Genomic DNA, 20,356 nt, shown 5'->3' with positions numbered 1-20,356 from the left:
CATTACCCCGATATGATGTCCCATTACCCCTATCTCTTTTCCACGATCCTACTGTAGCTTGAGTTATTTAGAACTGCATGGTCCATCATCATGCCTTAGTACTTCTCATGTTCCTCATGTGTTTTTTGGGACATTTATGTAGCTTTGATTGATTTCTTCATGATTTTGTGTGTTTTAGTATGATTTGCACAATACCTTATGAAATGATTTTTTGAGTATGTTTGAGCTTGGAGTTGATGTTCCTCCTTGATATTGTGTTTGAGTTGGTTGCATTCATGTTGGGCTATTAAATCTTTTTCCCTACCCTACTTATGATGTCTTGCATTCCATTTGAGGATGAATGTTCCCAAGAAGGATATATTACAATACCTCTGATATGGAAAATAAGGAAAATAAAATATTTAGCATGCGGGTGTGTCTACGGTTCCCATCTACGAATAGTAAAAGCTTCTACATGATATAGATGGCAACAATAGGAAGTGGGAAAATATTTTTTTCTAACATAATGTCTAGTACCATTTTTACAATTGACTAGTACGATGTGTCATCCTATGTATGAGTCGTAGATAGATCTCCTCGGTGAGTCCTAAACTAAGTGAAATTTAACGAGTAATAATTGGTTTCTATGGCTGACATATATGGACCAGAGGAATACCTACAAACCGTACATGGGATCCGCCAAAGATGGAAGAATTTTAAGGTCTCGCTACTTGGTCTGTGGTTGACTAGTACGGACCACAGAAACTTCTACGATTCGTATGTCTGAACAATAGGTCAAGTCATCAATAATTTTTAAGGGGATTTTGGGTATTTTTCTTAATAATTTTTTCTTAATACTATGTTGTTTTGCCTTCTACCCTAATCCTTATATAAACATATATGTCCCCAAATTACCCACTCAAACTTATTCTCCTATATTCCCAAAACTTGACCACATTCATTCCTCCTAATTCTCTCAAGTATAAGGAAGAATAAGAAGAACTAGAGTTCCATTCAAGTCTCAAAATTATCCATTTTCTTGGGATTAAAGGATCAAGGTATGTATATATTCACCATGGAGTCAAAATTTTAAGTCCCCAATAAAAATTTTAATTAATCAATAAGGGTTTCAATTCAATGAATGTGGATTTCTTCCAATTATAATGGATTATACGTAAATAAGTCTTATAATACATTATTTGATGTTATTATATGAAATTTAGTTGAAACTCCACTTGTCCATGCCTAAATTATGCTTTTCAATCATGATCATATGATAAGCCCATGAACTATGAAATACGAATTTACAAAGATATGCATGTTTTCATAAAGTTATTGTAAATTAATTGATGTTGCTTTTAAATGAAACTATTGATGCTATTGTGAAAGGATTTCTCACTTACTATAATAATCATCATTGTGAAAGGTATTTCTCACAAATAAATTTATATTGGTGAAAGATTTCTAATCTATGTTGAACTTTGATTAAGGAGTTGTTCTATGTTTAGATATTGAATTTGTGGATTTGTATTGATTATTATCTATCCTTATGTTAAATTGATAATTGAATTGTATCTATTCCATTAGGATTTTGACTTATCACCACGTGAGCTTTGAGGTGGAGCTTAAATAGGATAGTCTCTAGTAGCAATCTCTAGTTCTAAACTATGTGCCTCGTAGGATATGTCTTAAATGACCTAGCTAGTGGATCCATTTCAGCAAATGATAATATGTACAAATTCTGCATTAGCAAGTACTTTCCCCTTATTTAGGTAAGAGGGATATATTTATAACATCTTGTAACTCGTAATATCCAAGGAATTATCTAAGAAACTAAATTTGATCATTTTATGAAAGAATAGGAAAAATTAAGAAAATTGCGTAAGTGTAAGAAGTGAGTTTTGATCATTTTCAAACGGCCAAAAATTCTAGCTCGCGATGAGTTAGAGTAAGTTCTTATTATGGATGGAAAGCCCTTGGGAACAAATTTCCATAGCCGAAAAGTTTGTATGATTTTGTTATCGTATGAGTGAGATATAGGAAGTTGGGTTGTTGAAGTGAGGGAAGTCAATTTCGGATTTTAGTAAGGGCAAACTTGTCTTTTCACCCATCTAATTCCTAATTCATTTTAAGGGCTTAATTGGGGTTTAAATAAGTTGGAATTCAGAATCAGGAAGGTTATTTACACTTAGGGCTTGGAGAAGAGAAAGGAAAAGAAGGAAAAAGAGAGAAAAGATCAAAAATTCATCAACAAACGCCAAAATCTTCTAGTGGAATTCATCAGGAGTAATCCCTATTAAGGTATGTGATATATTTTTGTGTTGGGTTAATTCACCCACACACCAATTTGTTTAAATTGGTGAATTTTAAGTAGATTGAATTATGAAAAGTGAAGTTCTTGAAGATCATGTTGAAATCTTTTTGGTTGAGTTGTTACATGCCTTTAGTTGATTTGCTTCGTGTTTCTGGGTTATTTCTCGAGTCTAACATATTGGGTATTGAAATTATTAGTGATCCTAAGTGTTTAGGGAAAGATCCATGGAAGTTTAGAAGGTTTAGAGATGAAAAACAGAGAACAGAAGTCGAAACTCTCGTCTGATAGACCTTGAGATGTCGCGCCTGCCAAAGTCCCTCAGGGAAGCCTGTGTCTGACAAGATTGGCATGCCATGTCAGACAGAGCCTCTCAGTATAGACTCTATCCATCAGGTTGTGGCGCTCTATGCCTCTCAGAGCGCCAAGGACGCCTGAAGACCCCATTCTTTCCCCATAATTTTGTACTAGTTCCTAAGTGATGTACCCACATTTCTTAGTTGATTCTAATACTCTAAGGTACATCTAAGAATCATTAAATCATTCATAACCATGATATCATAAACCTTGAATCCATAATCCAATTCAAGGAAAGTTAAGATCAAAGTCAAAGAAGTTAAGAGTCAAGTCCAAAAGTTAAGAAGTAAGTCAAAATAGGTTCTTAAAAGTTTTTAAGAGTCTTAAACAAACATTTTAATGTTGTTTTAAGTCTCAAGCTACAATTTGAACAAAGAGTAATGAGTTGAGTAAAATTCTCAAAAGTTGTAAGGGAACTAAGTATTCCCTAAGAGTTAAGTTACAAGTTGAGGAAAGAGTAAAGAGTTCAGTTCATTTGTCAAAAGTTATAAGAAAACTAAGTATTCCCTAAGAGTTACGAATGTTTTCACATTTTTTAGAAATAAAGGAAGCTAGACTTCCAACAGATCCTTTGGCTAGTTTTTAGAAACGGTAAACTATGATTTCCAAGAGAGCTTTTCAAAAGCCAAGTTTGAGCAAATTATCTCAAAATAGGGAAGAAGTTGTTTTTAAAACATATGAGATAAATATTTTGGGAGTAGTATTGAGCACCGATATGGGGACGTGAGTTCATATTAAATCAATCCCCCATAAACCATGTAGCCAACATGGAAATATGAAGGGTCATACTTTTTAAATGATTCCTTAATGCTTTCTAGTAAGACTAGTGGGTCCACTTAGTAGTTCAGGTACTATACTGACGGCAAGGTGTATGAAGGTCCTCTTGCAACGTGAGGTAATACGTTGTACCATCACTTAGTCTCATAGTGATGGTTGTCGGTAAGACATTCTCCCACAGAATTATATTACTTTCATATTTAAGTAAAGTTGAGTTTGTTATTGCATTTTCTTTAATGGACTAAGTTGTTTTACTGTTTACAAAGCTTTATATATACTGTATGTGTTTTCATTGACATATATATATATATATTGAGATGAGTATTCAAGAGTTGAGCAGAGTCAAGGTAAGTTTAATATCAGTCCTCTATATCAACATATTCGACATATTTTATGTGGGGCGCACTCCACTACGAAATGGATTCGGCATGGGCACTGTGGTTATCACCAACCATATCCTTATGCTCACTGTGAATCAGGGAGCCCGAGTGTGGTTAAAAGTTGTCTTGAACTATTTGATTTAAGGTTGAATTTTACTGTGGTGAAGAGAGATCGAGTTTTCTTGGTATATGTGCTAATAAAGAACCTACCTATCAATGTAAGAGCGGTGCTAAAATTAGTCATGTGCAAGGCTAGAGTACATCGAGATAGAAGGAATATTTTTGGGGATTAATCACCACATTGTGCAGGCAAGATGGAGTTCTAAAGGAGAGCGTGGAATACATGGCACCCTTGTTCACCACACCCTAAGAAGTTAGAAAGAAAAGGGGGCCGGAGAACATACATTGACCCATCCTTACTACAGCAGAGCACAATATGAGAGATGAAATAATCGCAGTGTGCATATTTGTCTTGGAAATGTTGTGTCATAGAAATAGATGTTGAGCTTTGACTCATGAGTAGTTGGACGAAATTGCAATGAAGTACCCCCTAAATGAACATGTTGAGGCATGGTATGGGATGATGTTCTAACTGATGAGGACAAGAGGTGGACCATGTCAGATAGTGAATCTGATTCTGAAGTAGAGAAAGGTGACCTTTTGTCCCTGAGGTGGTGACGCCGACATGGATAATTGATCAGGGAAGTCTACCCGCCTACTTTTATTTCATTTTGAATTATGTCATACTGTAAATAGTGTTGCGTATTAAGTGGGGGTGGGAGGCTATATTTGTGTAAATAGTTTTTGTGTTGTTTTTGTTATTTTATTTTGGGTTCTTTGGTAGTTTTTTTTTGGGTTCTTTAACCAAGGACAATCTTGTTGAACCCTATAAAAAAGATTTTATTCCTTAGGATTGATTCAGTGTCATAGTTCAGTCAGGATTCCCAATAATAGATGGATGACGACCGTCTTAAGGGCAGGTTTCGTCATTTGGGTCGGAAGGGTTGGCTTTTAACTAAGGTGAACAATTGCTTTGAGTTAGACTGAAAGTTGAACCCATTAAATGACTTTGTGTTGAGGCATCTAGTCTCTTTTATGTGACTCTTAATGATGTGTGCTTAAAATGAATATGTGCCAGTGATTGAGAAGCAGTATATAGTGATCAGTGCTGAGCTGAATGTGTGTGAGGTGAGTAAGGATTGTATATTCCTTGATACTAATTGAGGTGAAGAAATCGCCTGGCGTATCTACATAGCGAAAAAAGGAAGAGTCCAAGAAGTTATTTAGGAATTTATTTGATAGCCCTGATTGTGCTTTCTTGTACCCACCTTGATGTATATCCTTAGTGAACCCTTCAAGCCTTGAACTTGTTCTTTAGTAGCCTAATTTGAATCTAATATCCATTCTTTCTCTGGCCTATAAATTTGATCCAAAAGATCCTTAGCGCTTTGTGTGAACAATAATGAAGGAAAAGGAAGTTTAATCGCAAGCCCCAACATAAGTTTGGCTTGTATATATGTATATAAAAAAATCAAGAAAAAAATAAAAATAAATATTTTTTTATGAATGAATTTAGAATAAAAATGGTGGGAAAGAGTAAATGTAAATGCCTTATAACAAAGGTCCAAATAGTTCTAAGACAAGGGACAAAAGAAGAAGGTTATTAAGAGAATGTCTAAAAATAAAGATTGTTTTGTACTAAAGTGATTGGGAATGCAGTCACAATTTATATCCATAAAATAGTTCCTAACCGTCCCCTAGCCTACCTTACACCCTTAAAAGACCTAATTGATATTGATCTCCCGTATTTTCAAAAGTAGTGATGTAGTACACTAAGGGCAAGCATATGGTTTGTTGGTTGTGACATGTGAATTGATTATGTGTGAGAAAATGGGGGAGTTCAGTTGTGCTAACGGCATATGTTTAATGAAGTCTGATTACTAATATATCTGTGGATCCAAAAGTTGTGCATAAGTTTATTGCTCTATAAGAGTATTCTTAAGGTTGAGTTGTCCTAACAAATGTAGAATAATTGTCATGTTATTGTATTGTATTTGTTGTGGCCAAAACTAAAGTGCCTTTAGAGGCAAGTGTAGTAGAGCTGTCGGTTGTTTGAAAGTGTGGAAGGGTTTGAGGATGAACAAATCTTTAAGTGTGGGGTGGTGATCTTAGACATACTTATGCTCCTAATACCAATTTATCCCATATAAATGGCTAAGTTTGAGAGCACTTTCTTAGTCGAAAGTGAGATTTTAGAGTCTTTTGATGTTGTCTCCATTAACCAAGATGATTAGTGGTTTTAGGGTGAAAAGCAAACAAGAATAAGCCAAAATAGGGCACCTGGACAGAGGTCGGAAAAAAGAAGACGATGTTATAGAGGAAAATGGCCAACAAGATGGACAATACAGTACAAGGGAGAAGTTTCACATCGTGGAGCTGGAACTTGCATGAACAAAACGAAGTCCACTTAACAGTGGACTGCACATCATGAACGCATCGCAGAGTAGATCCTCTTGTGCACAAATTAAGGCGAAGGAACAAGTCGAGACGCGGACGTGGACGCCAAAAATTGGTAACATGTTTCATTTTAAACTATGACTAGTCTAAGTGTGTCATGTTATCTTCAACATGTTTTATTTGTGACTATGAATAGTCTAAGTGTGTTATATTATCTTCATTCAGTCTTTTGAAAAATTAGAGCACTTCGAGTGGGCAATTTTGCTACACTTTCAGGGCTTTTTTCTACTCTTTCATTTTGGTAATACTGCGTATGATCCTTAAACATTATTTGATGATAATTTGTTCTATGAGTAGAAAAAGTCCATTCTTATATGGTTGTAGCTACGGTTAATGGCTTAATAGTATTTATTCCTATCATAAATGGGTTGTCTTATGATTTGTGCTTGCATTCTTTCTTAACTATTTTAATGAATGATCAAATTAAAATAAACTCATTGTCCACTCTTGAACTTGTAAGATGAAAAGAAAGATAGACCAAATAACGTGAAAATCGTGTTCATCCTAGGATAGAGTCTAGAATATTTTGTATATAGAATAGGCTTATACTTGTATACCGCGCTTGGTTAATATTCAAGATGAATGCTTAATGCCCGGCTATTTGTTCATGTCTAACCCCATTCAATGATGTAGTTAGATTGTCGATGGTGGTATTCAATTAGAGGTTGGAAGATCATGATTGTAAAATGAACCTTGCAAATCCATAGCGAGGTTAACCTATCGAATGCTAGGATATATTAATACAATGCCAAAAATCGATCTATGCTACAACCCTAGAATCCTTTCCCAAAATTTTGAAGTTCTCTTGTTTAAAATGGGTTGAGTATAGAATTGTTTTTTGAGATTGTATATTTAGTAGTTATAAAAAATTTCTAAAATGGTTTTTCGCAAGATTAAATTTAGTTTAGACACAAAGCAAATTGCTATTTGTTAATTTCAAGTCATTTAGGATCGATAATCTAGCTGGAAAGAGTCGATATACTACTTAAGTGACCTTATGCACTTGCATGTGACCCTACACATTTTAACTTTGAAGATTACGCCAAGGTATGACTTCGGTCAAAATTCATGGTAAAAATGCCCCTATGAGAATTCCGTCAATGTAGTTAGTTTCAAAATGTCAATTTGTGTAAGAACGACCTTCCATATGGTTCTCGATGCTTCCAATTTTATTTTGATTTTTCTTGTAGATTTTACCTTAAAGAGAAACTTGGGTGTGGGAACTTTTGACCAAGATTACCTCGGATGGAAGTTTCAAAAGTTTTGTTGAGTTTAAAATGCAGAATTCGATGGTTGGCATATTGGTTGGATGGATGGGGTTCTGAATAAATCGTGGACACCCCGCTGAAGTCTGAAACTTGAAAAAAATCTGTTAAAGTGCATAGCTAGTGCAGGCCTATTCTTGTCTTAAGAATTACAAGACACCTTCATCGCATTCGTGGAGAAAAGAAAAGTTGTCCCTCATATTCGCATGGTTGGTCTGCATTTTAGTTGGTATGGCTGGCCAAGCTCCACATTTGCAAGCCATAGATCGCATTCATGGTGCCCAAGTTTGTTGTCCTTCATGTTCATAATCCACTACACGTGTTGACGAATGGAATCTTTCTTGTGCTTTGTGTTTGTGGACCCTTTGAGCCACATTCACAAACAAAACTTTTGTCCAGCCTTATAAATAAGGACAAAAGAGACTCAACTTGGTACCATATTTTGCAAAGGCAATTTCTCTCTCAATTTCACTCCGTTTCCAATTATTGAAAGTGTTTTACATCCAAAATTATAGAGGATACATTTGAGACTGGTCAGAAACTATTGAAGGGTCTCCATATAAGGTGAAATCGTGTTTGTATGGGTTTTTAAGGTTCTTCTTGGCTCTTTAAATTATTACAAGTTGCATACTAGTTATTATAGTTGTTCTAATCCTAAATTGTGCTCCATTTTGGAACACAAATTGGGGCACTGTATTACACCTCTTGATAGAGCCAATTTCATGATTCTTGACATTGGATCCCATATTTATATTTGGACTCAATGTTGGGTCTATTTCACATGATTGTGATTTCAATATCTAAACGTCTGTATTGATTTAGAAATGCCTAACATAGATTTCATGTGATTGCGGATTATATTTAGCTTTCCTATTGTTTTTCTTGATTTTGTAAAAGCCTTGGGCTTACCGTGGGTGTTTTAATCCTTATTTTAGGCATGTATCTTTACATGTGGTGTAGATGATTGTTTTTATCCTTGTTAAGATTGATACAGTGTGGTCTTAGACTAGTGGGACCTCATATGCCTTAGGTCGCGTTTTTCCACCCTTGTAATGTTGATTTAGCTCAGTAGGGCTTGTATTGGATCATCCACCTTGTTTTGGTGCTTGTGACCATGGTGGATCATCGTAGTCATTAGTTGGTCCTAACCTTGCTCAGCCATTGGCTGGAGATATATGGTTGGGGTGGGGTGTAATTTCTTGAGTGCTCTTTATTTAGTGATTTTAGAGCTTTTTTTGATCTCTTTGCTTGTTATTTAGTGTATACCTATTGTACCGTTATTTAGATTTGGATTATATTTTTGGGCCCTAGACTATAGCGAGGACAAGTTGTATTCTAGGTTTGTCCTCTTCTCTTTATTAGTGTGATTTGGTTTATTGTATGGTTATTTTGTGTGAGTGCCTTGCTTAAATGTTGGTGATGGCATGCATTGCATTATTTGTTCATTGTCACAAACTTTTGTGATATGATCCTAGATTATATATTAGCATAGTTACCGTTCATGATGAGATATTATTTTATACTAAACTTGCTTTCATAGGAGTTTACCACCTAGACCACTTGATTTGTTGGCTTTTTATATAACGAGGCATTAGGGATGTGCTCCTTTTCACTAGAAATATTATAGGCATATGGTATATTCTCAACTTTTCTACTTGAAGCTGACTTGTCAATGTATTTTCTTGCAACTTATGATACTCTACATAGTTGACTTGCTATAAGAGTTGGATTCAATTTCCATGCAGTGTAAAGAACAACCCTTGTCCCCTATGGGCCCCTTTGTCCATGAGTAACATAGACCACATGAGGGAGATGCATGGTCCTACCTCAATGATGTAGGCCTTTACACTTGGTTATAAATATTTATTGATGGTCCTATTGCATCCTCAACATTCATATGCGTTGTTTATCACCAATATACTTGTTTGTGAATTGTATCGTTTGATTTAGGGGGCGATTAGGTTATATTTGTTGTTTATACCTTCTGGGCTTATGGGATCTGGTTAGTTTATTGTTTCATCGTGTCCAGTTCTCAGTTATTGTTTTCTCATTAGCTGATTGGTTTTGACTTTATTTTGTGTTTGTATGTCTTTCTGACCGTGGGTGGTTGGCTCAGTATCTTAATTGCTTGCGAATATGTTGTTTTCTTGTGTTCCAGGTATATTCTTTACTCAGCTTCTTACACTTTTGTTGTCATGCCTTGAAAGAATCCCCTAGATGTGACACGCCATACTCGACTCCGAAGGGGTCTAATACAAGCCCTTAGTATATCATCTTTTGCATAAGACATTGAATAATGCAGAATTTAAAAACTTTTCAAAAATAAATGTCAAACTCTTTCATAAAAGGAAAGTAGAGTGTTTAGACGACGTCTCATCAACAATATCAATTATACATAGAAGTCTCAAATAGGGACCATATCTCTTTACAATAGAATGTATCATAATAGGAAGTACATAAGAATTCAATACTTGAGGACATACCAAAGTTTCGGAACTTGAGGACATACCTAAAGTCTTGGAGAATGCAATCCAAGTATTTCTTCCTCACAATAAGAACCTACTAGCCCGAACCTACACTTAGTAGAAAAAATAAGAGAAATATGGGTTAGTACATTCAACTTGTACTAAGTATGGAAACCATGCAATTAAAACCACTTAAAATATGCAAAAAGGGACTTTTAGTTAAAAACATGTTATTTCAAGTTAAAAGTCATAACGCACATTCAAGAATGCATAATCAATCCATACCGTAAAATAAGAGACATTCATGATCATAAGTAACAGTGTACATAGAAAAAATCCAGATCTTACATAATTGAGTTCAATTAAAATCATAGCATGAAGACACCACCCATGACCCCTTTTCAAATTCACTCGTGCAATGTACATATAAAATCTCATAACCCCATATATACTAAGTGAATCCATCAAGAAGACATAAGTATAGTCACACATATAATCAACATCATAATAGGTGAACCCATATTAACATCATACATAAAATACTCACACAACAACCCCTCAAAGATCTCATTTGTGCAATGCATAGGTAAAGTCTCAAGTTCTTACCTACACTAAGTAGTATCCCTCAAGAAAGCCCTAGTTAGAGTTAATATTCATATTCATAAGTCATATTCGTATCTTAGTTCATATTTTTAAGATATTGGGAGATTAGAAATAACCGACATAGACCGTGTGAGCTACTGGAATCTGGTGTTCTACCCTCACACAGAAAAATGAAAGAGAAGAGAGAAGAATTTAATCTCTGTTACATTCTCAATTGTTGGTTGTAGAAGGTGAACATACCTATCTATAATGTGGATCCACTAGCTAATACCTATGTGAATAATAGTTAAGGGATATGGAGATTGCTTCTAAAAACCTTACACTTCTATTATGCGGACCTTAGTGTGAACCCAACTACTAATGTGACGGAACCCTTATCATAATCATATCCACTCGGTGCTAAGCACAATTCCCTTTAACATATCATTAAGCCATTAGTTATGCAAAAGTTCATAAATAATGCCTTAAAGACTCAACTATCATATAGTGTATATCTCAAAGGTTCAAAGATGAGGATAACCTCTCAATCAAAGAACCAAGAACATATGAGGATGTTCTTTCATATCATATTCATATAGTGTTTAGGAGAATAGCCTTTTTTCAACATACCAACACTACCATAATCATATCTTAACATTCATATTCATATTATAACATAACATTCATACTCATATCGCAGCATATCATACATGTTCATGTCATCGCATAACATACATGTTCATATCATAGCATACTTGACCATAGTTAGCGTTGTAGGAAAGAGGAACAAGACTCAACACCACAATTCATAAATCAAGTAAGCAACTCCACCATGAGTGGGTCAAAGATTCAATATAAGACTATAGATCAAGTAAACACCTCCACCATAAGTGGATCAACAATTAAACATAATACTATAATCAAATTGAAAACCTTCATTCATAGCATTCAAGGCTTTTGTTAAAGGTTCAAATCCATTTTCATTATATTCATACATAGTATGTTATCCTAAGTGAATTACATAGAAACATACTAGATTCCAAGTGATCATTCATCAATCAAAGTATACTAAGCTTTATATTTGAGAAAAAAGGGAGATTCATGAGTCTTTGGGGATTTTTTCAAAAACCATAAATATTATTTGAATTAATCCATATAACTTCAAATATTAATCATAAATAATCAATTTATATCAATGAAAATAAGTTTAGAAAGAGACCCACAAAATTGAGTGAACCTAGAATTTGGGAAATTTTGAAATCCAATTTTGAGAGCGCGTTTTTGGGAAAAGATCCCAAGAGTGAAGAGCTTCCATAACTTTATAATTGATGTATAAATTTGAGTGAGGGAAGTTGAGTTTTTTACTTTGAGTTGTGAGTTTAGTTGAATGACTTAAGGTCTTAGGGTTAGGGTCTTATAGTTAGTTTTACAAAGATAATTAGTTAACTAACCGACTCTCTTATACCCTAATTAAATAACTAACTAAAACTAATACTCCTAAACTAAAAACTAAAACTGAAAACTGGACAGCATCTACGCCCCTCTACCTACGGACCGTAAGTGGAGTTACTAGTCGTACTGCATGGACATTGTTTTGGAAGAGGCTCCATTTTGGGGATCCAAGCTTTCCCAAGATAATTATACACCTATGGACAAGACTTACAGTCTCTAGACCAGTCTACTGGTCGTAGATTGGACTCGTAGATAAAGCTGGGTTTTTTTTATAGCTTTTGGGTCCTCCTCAAGGACCCCTAGGGTTGTCCTTTGGGGGTCGTACCCGTATGTTTGGACCCTAATCATGTATTTATACATATATAATCCCTTTTTACAAGATTTATCCCTCATACGACGCTTCAAGACCTCACTACAGGCCTAAGACCACACTAGTCCAATTCACTAGTTTTCGGACGTCATAGTCGTTTCTTGACCTTTATGCACTAAAACTTTCTTACTAAGTTAGTTACATTATATTAGTTATAAAACATCATTTTCATCCTTTTTAATTTAATAGACATTATATGAGGTTCTACCTTCGCTCATTAGATTTCCATGGTGTTACATTTGTATCTGATTTGTATTTTTTATTGCTTGTCTACTTTAGTTTCTCTAGTTTGGTCACATGTGCTATGCTCTCCTTATTACTTGTTTCTTATGCTTGTGTTATATTTTGACATTATATGGTTGATTTCCTATTAAGTACCGTCTTTGATATTCATACTACATTATGTCCCTACATATCACATTTAAGTTATCATCGTTGATTTGGAGTCATGCGGAGCATCTCAGAGTTTGGAGACTTGGATGAGCTCCTGGAATTTGGATTGGCCAGTTTCCATCTAATTATGGCAAAGCTTAGTCATTATGTTGTATTCAAATACATGTTGTACTTATTTTGTACATGTAAAGGTCTTGTACCCTTGTTTTCTATTAGATTCTTAAATTACTAACTAATGTCAGTTCTTGGAATGGTTTCTTAAATTGTAATTCAGTTAACTCCCCCATTTTTGTTTTTTTATGCTTTTTTAATTTTGTTTTTTACTCTAATTTGTATCTCATTTTTGTGGCTCTAGGATAGGGGTTAGGCTTACCTACTAGTAGATAGTGGTGTCATCATGACATGAGAAATCGGGTCATGATTGTGTGGTATTAGATCTAGGTTGATCGACATCAGTTGTATGAGGGAAATTGTCTAGTAGAGTCATGTAGAATGGTCTAGATACTTCTTTATCCAATCGTTTGGAGGCTATAGGGAATTTTAAGAAAATTATTGTTGACTCTTGTCCTGTGTTTCCTTTTTGATAAACCTCTAAAACTGCTTCTTTGAAATCACAACTTCCTAGATGTATATCATAAAGAATTTGATGGACGTGGGTAGAGCATCCGCACATTCTGCAAGACTTTCAACATGTAATCAAGCAAGAGATTTTCAATCGAGCTTGGACCTTATGTTTGGAGTCATTGTTCATCATTTTGGGTGTTCAATAGTAGCCTAACTTTGTTGGTTTTTCCACATAAGTTCTTTGGTATTTTAGTGTTAAAAGTTATGAGATCCTCTAAGGACACACCTCAGGTAGGTGTGGTTCCTGGTGAAGTGGGTGATCCTAAAAATAGAGTTGGATTGATTGGTCTCAATAGTGTTCGTCATTTGTTTCGCGATATTTGTTGGGATTTCTAGAGTGGGCTAGGCATAGCCCCACATTATTCCCTACAGACCAGGAGTTAAGTTAGGGGTTTATCAGAGATCTAGCTTTGCCACCACGATTAGCGTTCGAGCATTTGATATAAGAGCAGGTATACCTCTCCTAACTTGTAAGTCATCTAGAGGTTGTGAAATAGGTATGCCTTAATACTTTCAAAGATAATGGTAAGATATCTCACCATTAGTACAATGATGATAGTGTTTCACTTTGAGGTGAGTATTTATTCATTAAGGAACATCTTTCTTCTAGACTACTATGCATATGGAGGTAGCATCTCAGGTCCGAATAGATTCTAAGGTAGGTCGTGATGCCTACTGCAGATAGAGTTTAGGTCAGACATGTTACGATAGCCATTTTAGACCTTCAAGTATTTAGCCTCGCGTTACTCCAATTGGGTCTTTGTAGCCAATCGCTCGTAGTGATGATGGCTATTGGCGTGGCGATATAGGACATTATGTTAGAGATTACTACTTTGCGAGGGTTAGTTTTGAGTTAGGAAGGGGTAGACAAGGAAGATCACCACATTCTGCATACTGAGATTCATTCTATAATTTTTGCAATGATTCTAGAGGACGCGAACATCGGTCTACGGAGTGCCCTAGGCTAGAGTTACCTTTCATGCATTACAGACATTTGATGCTTTCTAGGCTAAGGTGGTAGCACTTTGTTGTACTTGTAGGGATCTTGAACATTAGCATAGGAATTTTCCTTTGTATAAGACCATGACAAGAGGTATTTATTTACATCACTCTCATGGGTTGCGGCACCTTGGATCAGAAGTGGTATCTTTAGTGTTGTGGGTGTTATATTTTGTGTTTAGGTTGGGGTCTGGCATGATCTTTTCAATGTTCCAGCCCCTTCTATGTTTCTGTAGACCAACCAAAGGTTAATGCTCCCTTCTTTATTTGAGATGTTGTAGTTTTATCCCTTTAGTTCTTATTTGTATAATTTGGGATTTTATCTCCATTCATGTTTATTTGGCTTATTACCAATCGCATGCTTGTTATGACAACTTAATTTGAAGTTTGTGTTTTACCCCTTGTGATTAATTTCTTTTGGTAGTACATCGTCTAGGTTGTGTTGCTACATTTTATGCAATGGTTGAGTAACTCATTGTGCCTTTGTCTTAAGATTCTTGTTTTGGTTATGGCCTTGAGATTGTTAGTTTCATTTTTTGCCACCCGTGTTAGGTGTTTTTGTTATGATGTCCATCTTTGTTTGGTTGGTGGACAGACCAGTTTTTCATGGTGTGAGATTTATGTGTTGTTGAGACTAGTTGTCTTAGGAGGTTAGCTTGGTTGTGTGTCGTCCTTTTAGAGAAGTAGTTGGGAGATTGTTAGTTTTTATAGTTGTGTTGTGTAGTTTCCCTAGTAATCCTTTTTGGATATTTTCTTCATTTTCCTTAGTCTTTTTTTGAATGTAGAGTTGTTTTCTTGCTCATTCAGCCTTTTGAATTCTGCATGTTTTCGTGGTCTTAGAGTTTGGTTTTGGCTAGCTAAAAATTTGGAGTTGTGACTCCTTGGGATTCGTTATTGTGCCTTGTTGTTGTTGGAGGTGTGACTCCTTGGGATTCTATGTTGTGTCTTATTTATGTATTGATTACATTAATTGGCCCGAGGCCATGTGAGAGGACCAATTAGATTCCAGGTTAGTACTTTCCCCTATAGTAGTGTGCTTTGGTTTGTTAAATGGTTATTTCACTTGGATGTCTTGTTTAAATGTTGGTGATGGCATCATTGCATTATTTGTTCATTCTCACAAATTTTTACTGTATGATCCTAGCTCATGCATTGGCATAAGTATCGTTCATGATGAGATACTATTTTACTTAACATTTATTCTAAATTGGATTTAACAAGAGTCATATTACTTAGACCACTTGATTTACTGGATTTTGATATTACAAGGCATGAGGTAGGGGTGTACATAGGTCTGTTCGGTTTGATTATTAAAAAAATCTAAACAAATTATATCGGTTTATCAAATCTAAAATCCAAATCAAACCATATAAAATCAGTTTTTTCGATTTCGATTTTAGTCGGTTCTTTCGTTGTTTTTTTTTTGGTTTTTTGATTATTTGTTTTTTTACAACTATACTGCATTTGAAAAAGTAATAAACATTTTTCACTTATGTGTGTGATGAACTAAACTTATGTTAAATGAATAGAAATTTTCGGAAAGACTGTCAAATTCACATGAGTACAAAATATATTTTTTTGAAATATCAACATTCATTATGCTAAACTAATAAGATTAAAGGTTAGATGCAAACTGAATACAAAAAATATTTACAAAGTAAATTGTTAACTTCGAATTTGAATAACTATAACAAATAATTATAACTTCGGATCTTAACACAAAATAAAATATTTAAAATTTTTACAAGTCCAAATTTCAAATCAAATAGATAAACATTGAAAACTATAAATTAACATAAAATATGCTAACAAAATAGATAATACACACACACACACACACACACACACACACATATATAACAAATAATTATAACTTCGGATCTTAACACAAAATAAAATATTTAAAATTTTTACAAGTCCAAATTTCAAATAAAATAGATAAACATTGAAAACTATAAATTAACTTAAAATATACTAACAAAATAGATTTTTTTTTTATATATATATATATATATATATATATATATATATATATATATATAATATTTACAAAATTTTACAAGCCCAAATTTGAAATAAGATATATAAAATTGAAAACTATAAACTAACTAAAATATATCAATAAAGTGGATTATATATATTTTATTTATAGATAAATTTATTTACAGTGAAATCTTTATAAATTAATATAGGTGGGAATCATAAAATTTTATTATTTTATAGAGATATTATTTAATTGATAAATTAATATTCGTTAATTTAAAGAATGATTTGAGATTTAATGAAGGTTAATTTTGATTATATCAAAATCATTATATCTTCCTAATTTATGTATCATATTTATTGATTTCACATAAAAAAAATATTATACATAAAGTACAATGAATACTTCAAATTTTTTGTATGTTACTAATTAGTGTATCATACTCATTGATTTCAGATAAATATTAAACTTATTATACATAAAGTACAATGTATATATATATGATTCAATGAAATATATTTTTTGTCAAATGATTCATTGTAAAAAAAAATCAAGAATGCATTCATTGTAAAATTATACATAATGTTTATTATTTCTTAATAATCAATTATTATTCATTGTATTTTATTTAAAAAATTCAACGTATGATGGTGAGAAAATTTTTTTATATAAAAAGCATAGGAAACTTCTTTAAACCGCATCCAGGAATAACTTCTCATTTAAAAGGTGTTACAAAATTAACAATGACATATCAAATACGTAAATTATTATGTGTGTACAAAATATATCATTCCACATGCACTCAAAAAGGTTTACAATCATAACTTAATGAAAAATTTAATTCAAAATTTAGTCAAGGTACAATTCACACACTCAATCGATCAACTAAATATCTTTCGACTGACTTAGAAAAAGAAAAGGATGTAAGAGACACAAGCCAACAAAATATCCATACATGGAGAAAGATATTTATCAATGATTTCTCCAATATAAAGACTATATGAATATAACAGGAGAGTTAATTTTGGAGAAGGAAATAGATGCAAAGAAACTTTTATATTCTCAACAAGTTTTGTAGCATAAATTATCTCTAGGTTGGCTTGAAAAACTCAATCTAAGATATGATATCAAGTCATTTCGTCTTTATGGAGAGAACGGTTCACTTGATATACAAAACATGAAAATGAAAGTGAAATCCATAAGAACAAAAATAGATCAATTTTTTATGAAAAATATTTTTACTACGGATGAAACTGGTTTATTTTACAGGTTACAAGCTAATCATTTTCTTGCTACGAAATAACTTGAAGGAAGAAAGTAGGACAAAGAAAGACTCACAATTGTCATATGTTGCAATGAAGATGGATATGAAAAAATTTCTTTATGGATTATTGGAAAATATTCAAAGCCACATTGCTTCAAAAATGTCAACATGAACAACTTGAATTGTCACTATCGTGTCAAACAAAGAGCATCGATGACAAGTGTGCTTTTTGATGAATATGTTCGTTGGTTTGATCACAAACTGTATGGTGGACGAGTTTTGCTTATAGTAAATAATCGTCTAACCGATAACACAAACATTGAAAGACTACAAAATGTTGAATTGTTTTTCTTGCCACCCAACATGACATTCAAAATTCAACCATATGATGTTGAGATAATAAGAGCTTTCAAGATGTATTATCAACATATTTTTATGATATTAGAAGGCTATGAAGTAGACAAAGTGATCCAACAAAAATTAATATTTTCAATGCTATCAATTTTTCAATTCCTGCTTGGACAGCAAATGTTTGGCAAGAGACAATAGCAAATTATTTTCGACACTGCAAAATTCGTTCGGAAAATACAATCTTAGAGAATTTGAATGAACTCGCTTGTGAAAACATCATTCATGATTATGAACTAAAGATCATGATTAATGATCTTGATTACCACAATAAAATGGATGCAATAACCTGTTGGATTATCCGAGTGAAAGTTTTACATGTACAGAGGTCCATAACTTAGAAGAAATTATGGATACGACAAGAAAAAACAATGTTAATGATGAAGTTGAAGATGATACTATACTAACCTTTGGAACCAGTTACACGTAAGGAAACACTTATCTCATCTAGAACTCTTCACAATTTTCCGGTGCAATTCGAAAAGACTACACCAAAGCTCTTGAATGCAATAAGAATAGTTAGAGATGAGCTTTAAGTAGATTTAAATTTTAAGGAAAAAAAGAAAATAGTATAATAATATTTCACAAAATTATTTTAGATATATTTGTACTTTTAAAGAATTACTAATTTATGATATTAACAGGACCATATATTTATATAGGGTCTTGTGAAAATATATTATCTAATTATCTTATAGAAATTTGTGATTTTTTCCATTGGCCAAGTCGAACCCGAAAAAATATTATTTTAGAGAGATTATTACTTTACCGAGTATTAATTTATAGAGATTTTACGATAATACAAAAAATTTATTTTATATGGAACAAACTAAATGAATCATTAACTATAAATGAAGTACCAAAAATACTGCTAATAACTATTTTGGATCGTCAATTATTTCTTTATGGTAAAAAATTGATATTTGAAGCTTTTAAGTATGCTTTAGTGACGAGAGGATTAATGTTAAATACTAATACCATATCTTAATATTTTCTGATAACTAAAGGTAATAATTTGTAAGTAATACTTTAGTACCATTTAAAATGAAGAAAAAGACCCAAAAAAAGTCATTAAAAAATATGATCCCGACCTCAGAGGCATGGCATATCAGTAGCAAATCTGACATATCTATATATTATTGTAAATGTTTTTAAAATGTAATTGTGATGTGAACATATAATATCATTTTGTTAGATGAGACTCGAAAACAAATAAAATATCACAATATTTTTTTTGTATCTTTTTTCTATTAAATAAGAAAATCATTAGATAATTATTAAAAAAGAAGAAGAAGAAGAAGAGGAATCAGGTCTATGAGGATCGAGTTCGGAATTTTGTAAGTAGCACTAATTAGGACTCTAAAGGTATATGATGAAAATATTTTACAGTTTTTAATTATAGGTATGAAAAAAGTTTGATGAATGGGAAGAAAATCAATACTCTTAGATTTTATAGCATTCTCATTTTTTGCCCGAAAGAATGAAGAAAGACTATAAAGTGTTCTTTTAGTTGATCTTAGCTATATTTATATTCTTTTAATTTCGAATAAGTAAAAGTAGATATCTACGTTTTATAAATACAAATTATTCTAGTATATCTCACTTGAATTGTCATATAAAATATATATATCTATTTTTTCAACTTTATATAAATTTAAATGTCTACTTGTATACACCTAAACTTGAAGTTCAGTTTACTTAACATTTATTTTGTAAAATAAAATTCAAATTAAAAACCAATAATAAACTCATTTAAAAAAAAAGACAACTCCTCAAATTAGACGAGACATTAAGATTAGAGAGGATAAATCTCTCTCTTATTTTAAATGCAAAATTGGCATGATATAGAACATTAATATTACTTCCTCTGTCCTAATTTATGTTACATTTTTTTGTTATTTGAGAGTCAAATAATTTAATGCCAAATTGGCATGATATAGAACATTAATTTTATAAAATTTATATATTTGTAAATTACATAAAAAATATTATAAAACACAATAATTGACAATCCAAAAATAACTCGAAGATATAAAAAAATTACTATAAAAAATATAACATAGCTTAAAACTAAAGAAATAATTAATAACAAAGTTAAAATAAAAAACATGTGTTATCTATATTTTTCGTACATATATGTATGGGGTAAAATAGAAAGGCAAAAAGGTGCTCATGGTATGATGGCATGGGGATGCAATTTACAGCAGAAAACCTCTTAGATATTTATTT

The sequence above is a fragment of the Solanum lycopersicum genome, chromosome 4 (assembly GCF_036512215.1).
Source record: "Solanum lycopersicum chromosome 4, SLM_r2.1".
NCBI classification, from domain to species: Eukaryota; Viridiplantae; Streptophyta; class Magnoliopsida; order Solanales; family Solanaceae; genus Solanum; species Solanum lycopersicum.
This window is presented reverse-complemented; position numbering follows the sequence as displayed.